Here is a 21417-nt window from a genome sequence, read left to right on the forward strand (position 1 = left end):
CCCCAGGCCTTCGAGAAACCTTCGGGCTGCCAGCAAAAAGGAGCATCCCGTCGGCGGAGAATCAAGCCCATTGTAATTACTATCAGCAAGGTTTCCATGCCTCTGACCGACTCTGCTATCTTCTAGTTATTATTTAATAACAAATCCACTATTTCCTTGGCTAAGGTGGTTTCCTTAACCATTCACTTCATATTAAATACATTAGTAATGCAATTGCACGTATTAGTGAGGTATAATTGGAACATGATTCTGACAGGAGATACACAAATTTGTAGAAACCAGGATCCACTAGGTTCGCAATCTTTTGTTTTTGAAGAGTACAAAGGGCACCCTTCAAGGCCACAGATGCTTTTGATGGCAGTTTAAGTAGATTTTACTTAGAGTATTCTTATAGACTCAGACTCAGTTGGACCTTTGTTAAAATCCCAGACCAGACCCCAACATTTGTTAGTATATCTTTCAAGAACCCAAAGATGTGCGGGTTAGGTGGATTGGCCATGCTAAATTGCCCGTAGTGTCCTAAAAAGTAAGGTTAAGGGGGAGTTGTTGGGTTACGGGTATAGGGTGGATACGTGGGTTTGAGTAGGGTGATCATTGCTCGGCACAACATCGAGGGCCGAAGGGCCTGTTCTGTGCTGTACTGTTCTAAAAAAAAACCCCAAACACACTTTTTCAATTGTTAAAACTGTAAGTAAAGAATTCTTCATTCCAAGAGGATTCCACTGATCCATAGGTATATGGCATATTAAAACTAACATTATTAACACAGGATTAAACTACATTAACATCACAGAAATTAGCTTTTCAATTAATAGTTAAACAATTCTTAAAATAAAAGGAAACCCTTTTTTCTACTAATCTATACATTCTCTATATCCAGTTAAGCAAAGCCCATCACAGGTCAAAAGCCACTTACAAATAAAACTAGCAAACACAGTGTTACCTGCTGTACATTGGTCTAGAGATTTCTTGGAAAGATGACTTGAAGAGAGATGGAGAGTCCCCTTCAGCGGTCAGCCTGAATATCCTTGTCTTTGTCAGACTACTGCTCATCCTGACAACTGCTGTTCAGCTTCAAATTCCTAGCAGACTGCAAAACCCAAATCAAACTGTAAAATGAAAGACAGACTTGACTCCTCCTATTAGTTATATCAAAATTATCCCACTCATATTCCATAACCTACTTACTTAATTATGAACACAATGGGCTGGATTCTCCGCTGTCGCGATTCTCCGTTACGTCGGCAGCACACCCACGCCAGGGATTTCCCAATGGCGTGGGGCTGCCCCCAATGGGAAATCCCATTGGCTGGCAGGTGGGACAGAGTATCCCGTTGCCGGCTGGGGCGTGCCACACCACAAAACGGGTGCGGCGGGACGGGGAATCCCGCCCAATGTCTCAAAATATCTACTCTCCAGGGAATCTTCAGCAATCATAACAAAACTCCATTTGGCCTATCTTTATAAACAAACACCTGGGGCGGGTCGGAGAATCGCCCAGGGCCGGCGTCAATCCCGCCCCCGCTGTGCCCCAAATTCTCCGCCACCCGAGATTCGGCGGGGGTGGGAATCGCGCCACGCCGGTCAGCGGGCCCTCCACAGCGATTCTCCAGCCCATGATGGGCCGAAGTCCCGCCGCTGACATGCCTCTCCTGCTGGCAGGAATCAAAACACCTACCTGACTGGCAGGATTGGCAGCGAGGGCGGGCGTCGGGGTCCGGGGGGGGGGCACGTGGGGTGATATGACTCCGGGGGTGCCCCCATGGTGGCCTGGCCCGCGATCAGGGCCCTCCGATCGGCGGGCAGGCCTGTGCCGTGGGCGCACTCTTTTGCTTCCGCCTTCGCCATGGTCTTCACCCCCTCCTTGCCGCTGATGCTCCGGCACATGCGCGGATTTACACCAGCCGGCGAAGTCCTTTCGGCCCCGGCTGGCATGGCGCAAAGGCCGTTCACGCCAGCCGGCGGAGCAGAAACACTCTGGCGCGGGCCTAGCCCCTCAATGTGAGGGCTTGGCCCCTAAAGGTGCGGAGACCTCCGCGCCTTTGGGGTGGCCCGACGCCAGAGTGGTTCACGTGACTCCAACACGCCGGGACCCCCCGCCCCGGCGGGTAGGGGAGAATCCCGGCCCTGGTTTGGAATGAAAGATGATCTCACTTTTATAACATCTGTAGATTTAAAAAAATATTACTGAAACAGATATGTGTACCTTACCCCAGGATTTTAATAACATTACTGCAACAGGTATATATAAAATCTAATTGATATAAAAATTTCCTACATTCATCACACCTATATCTGCTGAAAACATGCATGGGTCTTGTTGGTGATCAATTCCAGGAAAATCAATCCCATTTCTTCACTATCCCCTTCTGCCTGCTACCTGAAACTTGACAAAGCTTGTGTTTCTATTTCTTCAGCTGCTTCCAGGTCTTGGGTTCTCCCTTGCAAAATGGTCATGTGCAGCTCTGAGAAATGCCACTGTCATAGGGTGACTGCCTTTGTTGTGCTGCTCTAAGTACACACACTCACTCCAATTACATAAATGACTCTGACCCTGTGATTTGTGATGGGGCCATGGCTTTCTACCCCCGTCCTGGTCCAGAATTCCCTTTTATTGTTTACTAGATCACTGCAATCAACATGTATCAGTCATGTAGATTAATGAATCAGAGAAGGTTGGATATTTGCCAAGTTAAAGGCAAATTGATATTGTCAATCTTCGTGCAGCACAAGTGGCAGTAAACATGAACGCTGCGCTCAATTTCTCTGCTACTGACTCATTTCACACTTACCCAGGTAGCATTGCAGGCATCAGTTGGTCTCTTCCATCCAACAATATTACCCAGGTAACAGTTGCTTTTCTTTTATTCGTTCTTGGAGTGTGGGTGTCACTGGAAAAGCCAGAATTTATTGTCCATCCCAACCTGCTTTTGCGAAAGTTAAAAGAGAAGGTGCACTCTCTGTTTTCCCAGAGCGTGCAATAATTTAAAACAACATAGATTTTATACCAGTGCACGGTTTCAGAGAATGGATTTGCAAAATTAATCACACTCTGAAATGCAGCGGAAGGGTTTCATTTTATGGATGTCAGAGTTTGTGATGTAAAATACTACACCATCCATCTCCCTGGGATTTTAATATCATAATGTTGCCTAAACTAAACATTTTATATTAATAGAGTACAAGACGCAGAAACCGTTATAGATAGAATGGGGAGGTTAAAACAACTGTTCTGATTGACACCTAGATCAAACCTGAGAATGAGCCGGTGCAGACATGATGGGCCGAATGGCTCATAACCATAACAATTTTGTGATTCTATGAATCAAAATTTTACAGAGCTGGGATATAAATGTTTATAGCAGCTAGAACAATTGATTTGGAGGGCGTATTACTAGTTCAGAATGATTTGAACGTTAGTGAAAGAGGTGCCTATTCTGGGAGGAGAGGCAAGGACGGATGTAAATAATATTTTGGGAGCCGTGCAAGGGAATGTTTGCAGTCTAATTCAATATTAAACTAGTGACTTCCATTATCTCTATTTCCCAGTAGAATTTCGTTCCATTTACAACAAAGGTTGTATCTGGAACTTCCACCCCAAAAAGTTACTGAGGTCAATGGAAACGTTCAAAACTGAGATGGATAGATTTTTGTTAGACATTGTCATTTAGGGTAATGGAACCAAACGGGTAGATGGAGTTAAGATACAGACCAACTATGATCGAAGTAAATGGCAGAAAAAGCTCAAGGTGCTGAGTGGCCTACTCCTGTTTCAATGTTCGAAAGTAAAAGACCGTTTGTTCCATCATGCACATGCCAATGTTAATTTTAATCTGGAGTTGCCTGCTGCAATCCCATTTCCCAGTCCTCTCCCTCACCCTATTATATTGTTTCATTCCAAATAGCTAATTCAATTTTCGATGTTGCTAGTGTCTTTGGCTCAGTAGTCACTTGGGGTATAGGATTCCAACTCCTAATGACCCTCTGTTTGAAAACAATCTTCTATAAAACCCTTTACTGATCTCATGATGGGGTGAGCATTACAACATTGCTTTGAGGATGAAAGTCACTGGCATTTTCCAGCAAGCTGCTGTGGCCACTGGGTTCCAGTTGTGGAAGTGGAGAAAGTTTACTTCACTTAGTATAACAAGTACTGTTCCACTATTCGCAACTCTCAAGGGTGGTGGTTTGAATTAGCTTTCTGCCCATTGAATCTACAAGTGTGGTCCACAACCTGATGATTGTTGCCTGTCATTTTCAGATGCCTAGAGAATTTTCTTTACGAAAAGGAGGCAAAATAAACATGGTTCGATCACGGCAGGTGCTGGGAATGAGGGGGTGGGCATGGAGGAAATCATTACTCCAAAGAAGAGGTGAACCATCTGAGAACACAAAGTGTTCAGGGAAGATAGGGAAGGAAAGAAAGGTTGGGGGCACTGTGGGGGTGCAGGGGTGTGGTGGTGGGGGAGCATGGTGACAATAACGATTCAGGTGAATATTACAGTGTTGAAGAGAGAGGGTGTCCTAAAGGAGCCAAGGACAGAATCTATTTGGTTATAGTCACAGAGAGTTACGGTACCATTACATTGCCAAGTGTATTCTATAGGCTGCCAACTAGTGGAAAGGTACAGGGGAGTAAACTTGCATGGAAATTACAGAGAGGTGCAAGACGTGTAGTGTAGTTATAGTGTGGGATATCAAATGTCCTAATATAGACTGGGAGAGTAGCAATGTAAGCCTCAAAGAGGGAGAAGAGTGTCTGAAGTGTATTCAAAAATTCATGTTGACTCTCATGCAGTTCCGGGGGAATGCTGCACTGTAAGAGGTGCCGGGTGTCAGATGAGACATTAGCCCAAACACTGTTTGCTCTCTTAGATTTATGTAAAAGATCCCAAGCACTATTTCAAAGAAGAGAAGAGGCGTTATCCACGGTAACTTGGTCAACATGTATCTCCCAATCAACGAGACAGAAACCTGATTATTATCACATTGTTGTTTGTGGGAATCTGGGCAGCATGGTAGCTTAGTGGTTAGCACAATTACTTTACAGCTCCAGGGTCCCAGGTTCGATTCCCGGCTTGGGAGTCCGCACGTTCTCCCCATGTCTGCATGTGTTTCCTCCGGGTGCTCCGGTTTCTTCCCACAGTCCAAAGATGTGCAGGTTAGGTGGATTGCCCGTGCTAAATTGCCGTTAGTGCCCAGAATTGCCCTTAGTGTTGGGTTGGGTTACTAGGTTATGGGGATAGGGTGGAGGTGTGGGCTTGGGTAGGGTGCTCTTTCCAAGAGCCGGTGCAGACTCGATGGGCCGAATGGCCTCCTTCTGCACTGTAAATTCTATGATGATTCTATGAGATTGGCTGCCAAACTTCTTAGAGTATAACCATGACTATGCTTCAGAAATACTTAATTTGCTGTAAAGTGTAAGGAAATTACAGAAAAGTGCAAGATTGATAGAGGAGTTATGATAGGGAACTTTAATTAACCCAGTCTATATGACGATAATTATAGTGCAAAGAGCAGAGGGATGAGAGTGTTCAGGAGTAAAGATGTTTTGTTTTGGGTTTTGAAAGCATGGGCTAGTTAATGCCTATTGCAAATAGCCATTGAACTATGTTGTTAGATGTGATCAGCCAATTGTTTGGACATATGGAGCTGGATTCTCCACTCCGCCATGCCACATTTCTGCCTTGACCCGGCAGCGGGATTCTCCGTTACGCTGGCGAGTCAATGGGGTTTCCCATTGTGGGGCAGCCTCACACCGTCGGAAAACCCCCGGGCGCTGACAAAACGGAAAGTCCCGCCGGCGGAGAATCCAGCCCATGACCTATGTACCTTGCATTGGCATAGACACTGAAATTCATACACAACATTGCTTAATTGTGTGGTAGGCAATAAAATGTTTACTGTTAAATGTGGTTCCATGATTGGGCAGTAATTGCTGAACAATCCTAAGTGTGCTAAAATCTCACTGGTGGGTCGGGTACAGGCGGTTAAAATGAACATGTTGCTGCGATTTCTGTTTATTTTCCAATGCCTGCCGATTTTCCTGCCAAAGGCAGAGAGATTGAAGGAATGATTACCTCGTTCATATGGGGAGGGAAGGTGGCCAGAGTTAGAAAGGTGCTTCTACAGAGGGGAAGGCAGGCAGGGGGTTTGGGTCTCCCGAACCTGATGTACTACTACTGGGCGGCGAATGTGGCGAAGGTGCGGAGCTGGGTCAGAGGGATTGATTCCCAGTGGGTCAGAATGGAGGAGAGTTTGTGTAGAGGATCGGGATTGAAGGCACTGGCCACAGCACCGCTCCAAATGGCTCAGGGGAAATACTCAGGGAGCCCGGTAATAATAGCTTCATTGAGAATTTGGAGGCAGTTTCGCCAACACTTCGGTGAAGTAAAATGCCGATTCGGAGGAACCACAGATTTGAGCCAGGGAAGTGGAACGGAAATTTTTTGAAATGGGAGGAGAAGGGGATTAAGACACTAAAAGATTTGTTTCTTGGGGGTCGGTTTACAGGATTGAAGGAGCTGGAAGTGAAGTATCGGCTGGAGCGGGGGAAATGTTTAGATACATGCAGGTTCGAGATTTTGCCAGAAAGGAAATACAGATCTTCCCAGTGGAGCCGGCCTCCACATTGCTGGAGGAGGTGCTGACGACAGGGGGACTGGAGAAGGGGGTAGTGTCGGCGGTTTACGGGGCTATTTTGAAAGAGGAGAAGGTACCACAGGAAGGGGTCAAAGCAAAGTGGGATCAAGAATTGGGAGAGGGGATGTAGGAGGGGTTCTGGTGTGAGGTGCTCCGGAGAGTGAACGCCTCCACCTCGTGTGCGAGGTTGGGGCTGATACAGCTGAAGGTGGTATATAAAGCACATCTCACAAGGGTGAGGATGAGCTGGCTCTTTGAGGGGGTAGAAGGTCTGTGTGACCATTGCAGGGGTAGGGGGGCTCCACAAATCACGTTCATATGTTTTGGTCCTGTCCAAAGCTGGAGGATTACTGGAAGGAGGTTTTTAGGGTAATCTCTGAAGTGGTGCACGTGAAACTGGACCCGGGCCATTGGGAGGCCATATTCGGGGTGTCGGACCAGCCGGGGTTGGAAACAGGTGCGAGCCTTTGCCTCATTGATTGCCCAAAGGCGGATCCTGTTGGGATGGAGAGCAACCTCTCCACTCTGTGACCTGGCGTGGCGGGGGGACCTGTTGAAATTCTTAACTCTTGAGAAGGTTAAGTTTGAACTGAGGCCGTTATTCATTATTCACTTTCAAGAATTGGATAACATCGAACATTAGGTGGGGTGTTGAGAGAATTGAGGGAAAGGGGACTGTATGTGTTAATGGTGACTGTGGGTGATTCCAGATTCCTTTTTGTTATTTGTTTATTTTACCATGCGGGCTGCTGTTTGGGGGTCTGGTGGGAGGATAGGATTGTTGTTGTTGATATGGGGATTGACATTGTATTTGTTACTGCTTATTTTTTATTGTTGGTGGGTGTAAATTTGGGAGAAAATGTGAAAAAGGAGAATAAAAATATTTTAAACAAAAAAGTGTGCTAAAATCTACTCTTACACATGCTAGAACTGACATACATTTGTACAGAGGGATCCATTCCCCGCAAACAAAAATAATATGTTCAAGCCTTGTGCCTTTTTTGAATTACCCAGAAATTTGGGGACCCTATAGATCCACATTGCTTTCTCCATGCCAACACCTCGACCAATCAGAGTTGACTTGCCAACCAATCAGCATCCTTTTCTCCTGTTATGATGTGAAATTTGCCATATTTGTGTTTCTGCCGTTGAGTGCCATCAAAGAGCTTCAACAACATGTCCTTCTTTTCAGCAGTACACAGTTTACTGTTTTTAAGTGAAAACCTTGAGACTTTCCAGGATGGATGTTGATAGAGTGCCAGTGAAATATTGACCAAGTGTCTCAGGAAGTCTCCCAATGTGTTTAGGAAGTCATCTTCAAACCTCCAGCAGCAAGTTAACATTTAACGGTATTATATAAGATGTGCTGTACATCTCAGCAATCTCTTGTTTAGTTGGTCACTATTAGGAGAAATGGTTCGGTCAAACATAACACGATGGTGGCGTAGTGGTAATGTTGCTAGCCAGAGGCTGAGGCTAATGTTCTGGCTTCAAAGTCCCACCATGGCAGCTTGTGGAATTTAAATTTAATTGGCAAATCTGGAAGATAATTTCTTTATGGAGGGGAATCTGTCATCCTTACCTAGTCTGGCCTACATGTGGCTCCTAGCCTGCAGCAATGGGGTTGACTCGTGACTGCCCATTAATGTGCACTAGCTGGGGATTTAAATGACAATCCACCCCTGAAGATCCCCCAGGCAGCCATTCCTAATGGACGCTTCAACTCTTTTACTGAGATGTCATCTTCAGGTAAAAGTGGGCTAAAGCAGCATTTCAGCTCACCACCCCACCTTGGCCACTTTTGAAGCTCTAAAGCACCTGAAGTATCTATCCAAGTAAAATCACCACTACTATGTTTAAGGCTTTTATTATTATTTTTATTTGTTCTTGAGATGTAGGTGCCATTGATTAGACCAACATTTATTGCCCATCCCTAATTGCCCTTGAGAAACGGTAGCACGGTGGTTAGCATAAATGCTTCACAGCTCCAGGGTCCCAGGTTCAGTTCCCGGCTGGGTCACTGTCTGTGCGGAGTCTGCACGTCCTCCCCGTGTGTGCGTGGGTTTCCTCCGGGTGCTCCGGTTTCCCACAGTCCAAAGATGTGCGGGTTAGATATAGAAGATATAGATATAGAATTTACAGTGCAGAAGGAGGCCATTTGGCCCATCGAGTCTGCACTGGCTCTTGGAACGAGCACCCTACCCCCTACCCAAGGTCAACACCTCCACCCTATCCCCATAACTCAGTAACCCCACCCAACACTAACGGCAATTTTGTACACTAAGGGTAATTTATCATGGCCAATCCACCTAACCCGCACATCTTTGGACTGTGGGAGGAAACCGGAGCACCCGGAGGAAACCCACGCACACACGGGGAGGATGTGCAGACTCCGTACAGACAGTGACCCAAGCCGGAATCAAACCTGGGACCCTGGAGCTGTGAAGCGATTGTGCTATCCACAATGCTACCGTGCTGCCCTGTTAGGTTAGGTGGATTGGGTTAGGTGGATTGGCCATGCTAAATTGCCTGTAATGTCCTAAAAAAGTAAGGTTGGGGGGGGGGGGGGTGGTTGTTGGGTTACGGGTATAGGGTGGATACGTGGGTTTGAGTGGGGTGATCATTGCTCGGCACAACATCGAGGGCCGAAGGGCCTGTTCTGTGCTGTACTGTTCTATTAAAAAAAAGTGGTGGCGTGCTGCCATCTTGAATCACAGAAGTTGATGTGGTGTAGGAACACCAACAGTGTTGTTAGGAAGAGAGTTCCAGGACTTTGACCCAATTATTCAACACCAGCAAGATATGGAAGAAATGTATGTCATGTTTACCTACTTTTCTTGGCCTAGGTTTCTTGTTCATAATGCTGATGGTAATCTATTCGTTCCAAATGGATTAACATTAGCGTTAGGAATGGAAAATCTAGAGGTCAATAACTCGCAGATATATAAGACAGGTTTGCCCAGTCGAGAATGTGTAAATGTTTCATTCAAACAGTCTTCATACTCAAAATCTGTAGTCAGAATTTTGATCAAAACGTTTAGTTCAGTGTGTGCTTACATAACAATTAGAATGATCTAAGATACAGTTCACTGTATTCTGATTTCAATGTGTTAAAGTTGTTTGGGGTGAGGTACAGGACAATGCTGATGATGGACGCAATGATGCTCCATGTATTGGCAGGCCTGACATAGAGGCTGTTGTCATTGTCAAAGAGTAGGGAGGTACCCAGCTCCAGTGTTAGACAGGACTTCATACAGCCCATCCTTCCCAGTGTGGAGTCCAGTATGAAAGTGGTAGCTAACTTGATAGCACTTGTGAACCCATCTGTGAAGGAGCATCTGGTCACCAATGTCTCAGCTTCCATTGCGACATGGGCAGAAGCCATTCAGTGTCTGAGTGCTGCAGCAAATGCTCAGACTGAGGTCATGAGCTCCAACCTGTTGACATGCATGTCTAGTTTGTTGCCATGCAGGCTCAAGCTGCCACCATCATGGTTCTGGATACCAATGATCAAGGCAGCTTGCAGGCTCTCACAGCACTCCAGCCAACTGTCCTCCTCCAGATTACTGAGAGCAACACCCCAGGAAATGGCATTAAGTCTGACGTGCGCAAGCCTGCTGTCCTCTCGCAGGCTGACAACAGTCATGCTTCCACCATTGCCACACTACCACTGCCCTTGCTGTTGCCTGTCAGCCAGCCAGCATAGGTTGCTGATGCCCGTGCTGAGATGGTGCTGTCTGGAGCCAAGCCCTCCAGACCCAGAGTTGCTTAAGGACATCCTGTGAAGCCACCTGTACTCTCCCCATCTGAAAGTCAGCACTGTACCACTGTCAGCTGTGCTGCAGCCTAGCAAAGGCACCCATCAGACCGGGACTAACAGAATGTAGAAAGGTGAATAGATTAGTTTTCTAACTAATTGGAAACGTTGTTGGATAAAGTTGTTATGGCATGGTGTTTGGGGTATCCTTTATTTCAGGATGGTAGCTAAGAGGGCTCCATGATTTTAGCGGATCCCAAATCTGATTAGCCGTTCACAGTCTGAGCGATGGAGTCCTGCATGTCTCCTCTCTTCTTCTTCGTCCTCCTCAGCCCCATCCTCCTCCTTGTCTTCATCCTACTCCCAAGGTCCTCGCCAAATGCTTGGTGACCCTAGCTGCACCTCATAAGAGCCTGATGGTGCAGCATGCAGCAAACTGTGACAAATACCCCAGTGAGAACTGAGTGTTCAAGCCAGTGGAACTATTGTTTGAGTGTTCCTGTGGTTTTGCTGCACCATGCTGCTGGTGGCAGTATGGCTCACATGTAAATTATACTATCAATGTGTATTCAGGAAATGGAGGGCATCCATGAGCCAGGTGCAGAGTGAACAGTACTTACCATTAAGCAGTCGGCCCTCTCTTCCAGTGTGGTGGCTCAAATATGGTGGAAATGACTGACTGTCACAGGGTGAAAGCATCGCGACTTCTACCAGGATAGCAAACATTGACCAGCTTAATGTTCTGTGCATGATCAAACACCAACTAGTATATCTCCCTGTTGACGTATGGCACCTCTAGAGCATCATGTGTGCATATGATGAAGTACTCTCCTTCGTACAGGGCTCTGTTATCTCTCTGAGGTGTAGAAATTGAGTGCCATCAAGATCTTCATGGCCATTGGCAGCACTCTCCTCACCCTGGTCAGCAGCTGCAGGTCCAGTTGTTGAAGGTGTACAGTTCAGTGACCGGTTCAGTGGTCTTGGTAATGCTAGCCCCCTCAGGCACTGTTCCTGATTCCAGTGACGGTAAGAGAATCGCTCACTGAATGCCGTAGATGGTTACATCATTCTCCTCCTCCTCACTCAGTACACAATGTCTCCCCTCTGCTGCCTGAATACCATCTCCCTGTCATGTTACAGACCAAGAGGGACTACAATTCCCGCCCTGTGAGGATGGTAGGGGTCATGCCAGCAGGCCTTCAAATTCCACTGAACTCCTGATAAAACTTCAGCACCACTCTCTCTAGCCTCAGCAACTTTCCTGGAATCCTCCAACATCACAGTACTTCCAGTACTGCAGTAGGAAAGGTCAAAAGCCCCTCACTTTAAAGTTCCAAGCTGATGATTTTAAATAGTATCATTTTGGGGTCCCTCATGCAACTGAACACATGCTCAACTGGGAGTGTTTAAAAAAGAGACTGTTAACAGGACCTGTGACATCTGAAAGGGAAGGACGGACACCAAATCAGCATCAGATGCTGAGTGAGACTTCTGGACATGCACTGTGTCTATGCTAATGCTCTTCCAAGTATAGCATGCCGGGAGGACTGTGCCGTAAGTGGCCAGTCATAGAACAAGTGCTATTTTTGAGTCTACAGACTCCAATGGTGCTAACACCAATGCTGCTATGGTGCTGCATTTTGGAGAAAGAGTCCAGATGGAGCTTCATTGGCAGGAGGGCCAGTGTATAAAGCTCTACTTCGATATACCTTATGGTCTTTATGAATGATATAGAATGACAAAATGCAGATGCAACAACCGTCATATTCTTAGAATAGGCGCAGGAGTCTTGCTTAAGTGTTGACAGTGTCTGTGACGCTGCTTCAGTCGTGATCTTAGAGTCCTGACAGTTTGGTCTTTTTTTTGCAGTTGACCAGAATCTCTTTAGCTAAGTCAGCGACAGAAGCATAAAGTAATCTGTCTAAATTATGTATTGCAACTTTCAGTCCTTTTAAATTCTACCCCATGCAACAATACTGAGAAACCGATAACAATGTGGATCTTTTTTGGCTCGGAATGAGATTTTATACTGTCTTTGGATACTATTGCAGGTCATTCAGTCCTCTTGCTGATTTAGAAATCTAGACATTGATCTATCTGGCCTGTGTATCATTACCAGAAATGCAATTTCCATTTGAATACTGACCTATTCTTAATATACCTGCATTACCAAACAATAATTAAATGAAGGTTTCACCTTTTTATTTAAGATAAATAGAGAAGAGTTTTTCCCCCATGCTGGTATATTAATTTTATTAATTGCCCTTTTCAGATTACACATACATAGATTTATTTTACTAAACTTACATTGGACTCATTTACAGAGCTTCACCTATATAACTTATTTGTGCTGTGTAATTACAATATATTTAAGTGAAGAATTAGCACTCCCACAGTAAGAATCAGAATGCTTATTTTCAGTAGTGCTATGCCTTATTTTTATTCCAGATAGGAGGTGGAGAGACATTCTATTTGGAGTATTTACTCTTTCACTTTCATGGCTGTTACTGTGCCACACAGATCTGAGGTTGTGACATAGTGGCACTGTCACTACATCCTTTGTTCAGAAACCCAGGCTAATGCTCTGGGTTCAAATCCCACTATGTTAAGTGGTAAAATTTAAATTCAATAAAAAGCAAGATGTTTTTTACCAATCTAATAATGACCATGAAACCATTGTCATCCTTACCTGGTCTGGCCGACGTGTGACTCCAGACCCACAGCAGTGTGGTTGACTCTTAAATGGCAGAGCAAGCCACTCAGTTCAAGGGAAATTAGGGATGGGCAAAAAATGCTGGCCCAGTCAGCAACACTGACATCCCATGAATGAATAAAAAATATACTATCTCTTGGACATAAAATAAGATTGTTAAGGCTTTGACTCCTACTGAAGATAAAATATTTCACATTAAGAACATTTTCTACTCTATAGTATAGAATCTGACAGTACTTCATTACCAGGGCTCATTGGGCTTCTTGGAACTCGTAGATTTAAAAGTGGTAACAACAATGGATTGAATTTGTATGGTACCTGTTAATTGGAGTGAAATACCTCATGGCCCTTAAAAGATGAGGAAAAGGAAACTGATGCACAGTCAGGAAGAGGGAGATCAGAAGGAATTTCTGAAAACTTGGTTGAATATATAAGGTTTGAAAAAGAGATTGGGAAGTGGAAAGAATTTAAGGAGAGATCCAGAAATTAGGATAAGATGGCTGAAGGCTCTTGTGAGGAATAACAGTGAAGAGGCTGAACTGAAGCCCAGTCTTGGATGAACATCAAATTCAAGAAAGCTGAAGAAAGAAAGTGTTGCATTTTGATGGTTCCTTTCATGTCTTCAGGATATTCTGAATAGCTTCATAGCCAATGAACTGCTCTGAAATCATATAGAAATTCCAACATGAGAACAGGTCTAGCCAATTCCTGTGAATTCAGTGCTCCATCTATGCAGTAGTTCTAGTCCCATGCGGAGAGTCTCTATTTATTCCCACCTTTCTTTCAGCCTCCTACCTTACCTATTCTTATATGTTGACATGACCTCTGCGTCGGACAATCTGGCAATGCGCTGCAGACCCTCCTCAAATGGGAGTTCTCCTTTGGCCCTACAACCTTCAATTATGGACTCTTGAGCATCGCTAATATTGATCACTCCACTATTCCCAGTTGTACCTGAACTCTAATCTTTGGAATTCACTCCCTAATCCCCTCCACCTCTCACATTGATGACCAAACCGTTGATCATTTTCAATAATATCTCCCTTCTGGCTCTGTGTCAGATGTTGTTTGATAATACATCTGGGAAGTGCCTTCGGGCATTTTACTATGTTGCAGGTGCGTAGGAATGCATTGGCTATATGGTAGAGAAACACAGCATTTGGCCCAACAGATCCATGCAAGTGTTTATGCTTCAATCAAGTCTCCTCCTATCTCTTCTCATCTAAATCTACCATTGTAAGATTCCCATCTCCGTCAAATGTTTCTCTACTTTTGTTGCTGCTACTATGTCTCTTATATTTAGATTAATGGCTGTGGTTCCTTATTCAACTACTGGATGCAGTCTGAAGGGAATATTTAAATTCATTGGGAGGATGGAGGGTTAAGATGGGTGACATAGAATCAGCTGTCGTTTATACAGGACAAAGAGGCAGGAATGTCTTCTTCTTCGGTAATCACGTGATAACGAGTATGATTATTGACTTAAGAAATACTGTGTGCGGTTTCCTCTAGGTAGATGCCTGTTGAGGGATATCATTTCTCGTGGGTATGTCGATGCACAGCAACAGACATGCAATCCTTGACAGAGGGTGAGTCCAGTTCCAGTTGCAAGGGAACCTTGACAATTAGGGTTCTCCCTACTGCAGCACCCTTCATCCATGATCTCTGCTGTTGATACCATATGAGTATCATCTGCCGATGCGCCATTGAGGACTTGTTTTAATTACACTTTGTCTGGCTCCTCCCCTCCGACATTACCATCATGGGTGATCCTGCCAGGAACTTAAGACTGCCAATGGTATTGGTCTCGGGATCACCGGAATGTTCAAATCTCTCCACCACCTATCCAAAGTGGCAATCCAAGGAAAGGGGCAGGAATATAATAAGCAGCCAGTCCAACAACACTTGTTTTACAATCCACTGAAATTGAAAGTTCTGGGTGTCTGTTTCTACTTTGTCCCTTTTTTTTACATTTTAAATACCTTCTAATCTCTTCTATTCCAACAGTAGGCATTTCATTTTTAAAGTCATTCTTCATATTTGTATTTTCTCATCCTAGCGATTTGTTCTTTATCAGCAAACACATTTTTAAAATCTTTATTAGTGTCGTTACTGTGAAAATCCCCTAGTCACCACACTACAGTGCCTGTTTGGGTACACTGAGGGAGAATTCAAAATGTCCAATTCACCTAACAGCATGGGCGCGATTCTCCCAAACAGGGAGAAATCGTAAGGCTGGCGTCAAAAGCGGGCGGGTTTGACGCCAGCCCCCCCCCCCCCCCCCCCCCCCCGACCAGGAACCGATTCTGGTCCCCGGTCGGGGCTAGCATGCCGCGGCCGTGAACTCCGGCATCGCGGGCTTAACGAATTTCATTAAGCCCGCTTGCCAGAGTTTGCGACGGCTGACGCGTCATATGACGTCAGCCGCGCATGCACGGATGACGTCATCACGCATTTGCGCGAAACCCGCGCATGCGCGGGCCGGGATACCCCTCAGCCGCCCCGCGAATGGATACAGCGGGGCGGCGGAAGGACAAAGAGTGTGCGGGAATCGGACCCGCTGCACGCGATCGGTGGGCACCGATCGCGGGCCCATGGCACCCTTGGCACGGCCGTGGTACTGCCGTGCCAATCGGTGCCATGGTTGCCAAGATCGGAACTTTACGGCCGTTTTTACGAACAGCCAGACCAGGTGTGTTTGCCGTTTGTAAAAACGGCTGTAAAGGGCTTGGACTTCGGCCCATCGGCCAGCTGAGAATCGCTGCTCGCCGTAAAAAAACGGCGGCAGTGATTCGTGTCGGGAGTCGGGCGTGGGGGGATGGGAGAATAGCGGGAGGGCGTCAGACTAGCGTGGCCGTAAAAATTTACGACCCCCGCTATTCTCCGCACCGTCGTGAGTGCGGAGAATTGCGCCCCATGTCTTTCGGCACTTGTGGGAGGAAACCAGAGCTCCTGGAGGAAATGCATGCAGACATGTGGAGAACATGCAGACTCCGCACAGACAGTGATCCAAGCAGGAATCGAACCTGCGTTCCTGGTGCTGTAAAGCAACAGTGCTAAGCACTGTGCTACCATGCCGCTCCAATTTATCAGCAAACACGATTTGCCTACTTGAGGTTCCATAATAGCAATGAGGTAAAGCACAATTACGTTATGATGCCGTGCTTTGAGGTTTGTGTGGTACTACACTGCGTTCATCATGCTACATATTCAGTCACATTGAGTTTATTTTTCTTTAAAATTAAGACATTCTACAAGAGGTGGTTTGAGAAGTGGACTGGTTTCAATGCATATGTGACAAAGCAAACTTTAATCACCCTGGTACAAAATATACAAATGCTTAGAATGTGCAATAAATCAAAGTCATTGGTTTTCTGCACATGCACAGACCAGTGTGAATGTGCAGACAGGTATCAGTGGCCATCTTGCATGGCCATGTTGCATTGGCAGGAGACTCAGTGTGAGGTAAATGACAAGTTAAACTATTTTAGTAGCGCCAATTGGGGGATAAATGTTGTGTTGGACATTAGGAAAACTTTCTTACTAATTTCCTAATTCAAATAGTGCCAAATGAGCTTAGAACCAACAGCAATCTAGCGTTGAGGCCAGAGGGCTACCACTCAAGTAAAGCTAATAAATAGAGCTGTAGTCTGCAGAGATGGAGGAGGAGAAATGTCCGTGGTTGTGAAGGAGGAGGATGTTTTTTACATACCTTATTTTTCTGTCTCCTATCTTATCCATGTTCTGCTTCCTCTTTCTAATTCTTTATTTCTGTTTCTTCACTTTGTAACTTATGTCCTACATTATGATCACCTTTATATTCTTTAAAGTCAGGTAATTTGTAATCTTGTCATTCTATGGCTGCCATTAGCACTTTCTGTTATTATAACTCGTAATATTTTATCAGTTAGACCCATGATTGAGTTGTTACTTCTTAAATTGTCTTTCAATGCAACCAATGTCAATCAACATTTTTATATGTTTATCAAGAGTTTGCCGACTTATGTAAGAGCTTGGCACTACACAGGGTGATACCCTCTCCTGTCTGCATCATGTGCCCTATTAAATGTGATCCTGACATTGGTTTATGACCATCAATAGTTCATTACTGAAAGTCATTCAGCCTCGCACATCAGTGGCAGATAACAAGTTGGGATCCGCCTAGGCAGAACGTGTTAATAGTTGATCCTTTATGTCTAGCAAATGAATGACATTTTTTGTGGTTTCATCTGCCCTATTTGATCAATTTTACTGACTGAGTTTAGCTCAGTCTGCTGAGCAACACTGTAGAAGTGCCTGTGATACCAAAACTCTGACTGGTTGCCTTCGAAGACAAGAATGCACCAGGGAAATGTGATTCTCCAAGCTGCTTCAACATTCTCCTGATTAAGCATCGAAGCAAGCCACAGATGACAACAAGCTTCACCTAAAATTGCAGACTGTCTAAGTACTCAGCTTATTGGATCTCCCTGTTAATTAATAATGCATATGTGCGTATTCTATATTCTGGAACTGGGTATAATGTATCGGGGGGGGGGGGGGGGGGGGGAGGAGGTAGGGATATGAATTTAGGGTGGTCACTTTTAACGCAGCTTCCTTCTGTGCAGCATTTGTGCCCATTTTTATTCCCAGAATAGCCAGGGATCTCTGAAGGAAAATAACACAACAGTGTGGTCAGCACAGCTTTTGTTTTCTCTATGACAAAGGACATGACACTCATTCTATCCACAGCACATAGAGGAGGTCACTAGAATTCCAACGTTAGGTCATTCTGATGCTAAAACTGATACCCAATGAAACTCAGCTAATGTAATACGCTAAACAGGCCATCTTCAATTCATACTATAGTACTCATGTACTTATGCAACAAGTCTGGATTTGAGAGAAAAAGTCACTGTCTACTTAGTTTGAGCAGCAGATCCTTTTGCTGTTGCTCTGCTGGTCACTGGTGAGGAGATATAACAAACCAGAGTCACAGACCAAATCACAGAAACATTAGAGGCGACACACTCTGACCAGACATAACAAACTTGTATCAAGATAAAGTTTGAAAAACATTAGGAACATTGACTCTGAAATATATTTTTATTAATCAGATTTGAAGAAAAACAGTGGATTAGTCATTGAAACAGTGAATCATATGGAATTTTCAATGGGATCAAATCTTGCAATTTATTTTAAATTGTAGGTGGTTGGTGTGTTAATTAAAATAAAGTGCTGGATCTTTCTAATGAATTACGAGAAATGTACAATTGTGCAATATAGTTTATAGGGGATCTTATAGAAACATTTAAAATTATGAAGGGAATAGATAGGATAGATGCGGGCAGGTTGTTTCCACTGGCGGGTGAAAGCAGAACTAGGGGACATAGCCTCAAAATAAGGGGAAGTAGATTTAGGACTGAGTTTAGGAGGAACTTCTTCACCCAAAGGGTTGTGAATCTATGGAATTCCTTGCCCAGTGAAGCAGTTGAGGCTCCTTCATTACGTGTTTTTAAGGTAAAGATAGATAGTTTTTTGAAGAATAAAGGGATTAAGGGTTATGGTGTTCGGGCCGGAAAGTGGAGCTGAGTCCACAAAAGATCAGCCATGATCTAATTGAATGGCAGAGCAGGCTCGAGGGGCCAGATGGCCTACTCCTGCTCCTAGTTCTTATGTTCTTATGTTCTTGGAATTAATGCGTTTCCTATTGTTGTTAACCTCAAGTGTGTTACTATACTGTGTAATTCAAGTCATCACAAACTATAAATTAACATTTTGTAATTAAATATAAGAAATACTATTCCTTGGCTTGGTAAATGTTTCTATCTATATTTTAAGTGTGGTTTAAAGTTGATCCCGTTGCATCAGGGTGAAATGTCCCTTGCACAGTACTCATCTAGTGAATAACCTTTGGGGCAGCATGGTAGCATAAGTGAATAGCACTGTGGCTTCACAGTGCCAGGTTCGATTCCCCGCTGGGTCACTGTCTGTGCAGAGTCTGCACATTCTCCCCATGTGTGTGTGGGTTTCCTCTGGGTGCTCCGGTTTCCTCCCACAGTCCAAAGACGTGCAGGTTAGGTGGATTGGCCATGATAAATTGCCCTTAGTGACAAAAAAAAGGTTAGGGGGGGTTATTGGGTTGCGGGGTTAGGGTGGAAGTGAGGGCTTAAGTGGGTCGGTGCAGACTCGATGGGCCGAATGGCCTCCTTCTGCACTGTATGTTCTATATTCTATGTTTAGTTCCAGTCCCCTCCTGTCATTCATGGTTTCTTGAATATACAACTGCCAAATCACTGTACCTCCCATTCTAAGAGATTCCAGAAGGTATTCCAAAAAGCAAAGCATTGTATTATAACTACTTAACAGGGGACAAGTGTATTTCTCTGCCTCCGACAATTGGTCAGCAGCTTCACCTGCACTGCCCCACTGGTCATTCACTCTACTACCTGGGCCTATTCTCGAGGAGACAGCCATCTTGGGTGATAAAGAGGCCCATAGATCCAGAAAGCGGCCCACGCGTTTCGAGCACTGACTCCACGGTGCAAGGAGGTAGGAAGGCTGCAAACTATCTGCCTGTAATTCCCAGCTCCTGCCTCGTCTCTCGTTTATTTCGAGGCCGAAATAAACAGTAACTGACCATGGCACGTGGCACTCTTACCGTCCGTAATTGTCACTAGGATCCTGATGTTCCTTAACGTGCTCGTGTTTGGCAAATGGTTGTGCCTTTTTATAATCATTGTCCCCAGATGTAGTTTTCTGGGGAGGGGAGACCCCTCGGACTCACTGCTCATCGGCTACATGGAATCAACTTTTCGGTGCGGACCGCACACATTGATATTAAACTGAATTTCAGCAAGATCTTCTGGTGCTAATTTGCAGTTTCCTCTATAGATTCGATCCAATTACCCCCCCCCCCCCCCCCCTCGCCCCCCTGTATTTTGCATTCCAAAAACCTGCATTTAATCCCTTGATTTAATTTGCCCACAAATCAATGGTCTGCTATTAAATAACAAATCATGCTAAAATACAATGACCTTTGGCTGCGAGTCACAGGGCGTGGAAGGTTCTTTGGCAAACAGATGAACCGACAGGTGATATCTGCACTCGTTACATAACATCTGGTTAATGGAATGGAGGGCGCACTAACATAAAACTTCACGTTGCTGTGTGCGTTTTGATTTTAAATGCTTTGTTCGACCCCGTCTTGTCACGTTTTGAAGGCAGCTGGTCGCCAAGTTTAAATTTCGCAAAGTTTACTTCAGAAATCAATGTATTCTCATTTGTACGTTGTCACTCCATCAGCAGCATGGTCCACTACTGTAGGCTTTCTGAACCCTACCTCTCGCCTGGGGTGTGGTGACTGACCCTCAGGTTAAATCACCACCAGTCACCTCTCCCTCCCTCAAAGGGGAAAGCAGCCTGTGGCCATCTGAGACTATGGACGTTATTTACTTTACACTGTGTGAAAACTGCTGAAAGCATGTCTGATGTTTAACTCCCTGATCATTGGATAGCAATTGTAAGTTTGTTCTGCTGAAGTGTCCAACCAGTTTCTTGCGCTGCTCATTCATAGTGACCTCTCACTGATGCAGAGTGCAGGGTGGAAATAGAACAGGGATGACCAGATATAAGGGGAATGGGGGGTTCCACTGTGGGGCGGGCAGTTACCTTGAACGCTTGTGAGCATTTAAGTACTGTAAAACTGTTAAACTCGAGCACTCTCGGGTTCTGATGGATGGACGCCATCGACCTGATCCCTATATTTCAGATTCCCAGCATCCGCGGCATTTTGCTTTTGTTTCCCTTTGTGATGCATGAGATTTTTTTTCCTACAACTGATGCGTCAATTCTTATTTTGACGCTAATAATAAGCAAAAAATTACACCGGGAAAAATAACCCGTGGATGTTCTGGGGCGCATGCACTGGGGCAGGGCGCAATTCATCTACGGATTTTAAACCCATTTAGCCATCGATCAAAGCATCCACCTGTGCTGCACGTTAAAATCTCCCTCGGTGTTGGCTTGTAGGTAACTGGAGAGAAATCAAATGAGGGGTACTGCAAGGGCCATTTTTATTAATGGCCATATAAAATTGGACACCAGCTTTCAGAACTTATTTGGTGAAGACAATCCGTGCAAAATCTTCAGAAGGCTGCAGATTGGGACAGAAAGTAACGGTGTAAAGAAAGCGATAGGTACAACTGTACAGAAAGTAGTTGAGGCCAAAACGTTGTGTAATTTCAAGAAGGAATTAGATATTGCTCTTGGGGCTAACGGGGTCAAGGGATGGGGGGGGGGGGGGGGGGGGGGGGGATCAGGATAT

Source organism: Scyliorhinus canicula, chromosome 8 (assembly GCF_902713615.1).
Source record: "Scyliorhinus canicula chromosome 8, sScyCan1.1, whole genome shotgun sequence".
NCBI lineage: Eukaryota > Metazoa > Chordata > Chondrichthyes > Carcharhiniformes > Scyliorhinidae > Scyliorhinus > Scyliorhinus canicula.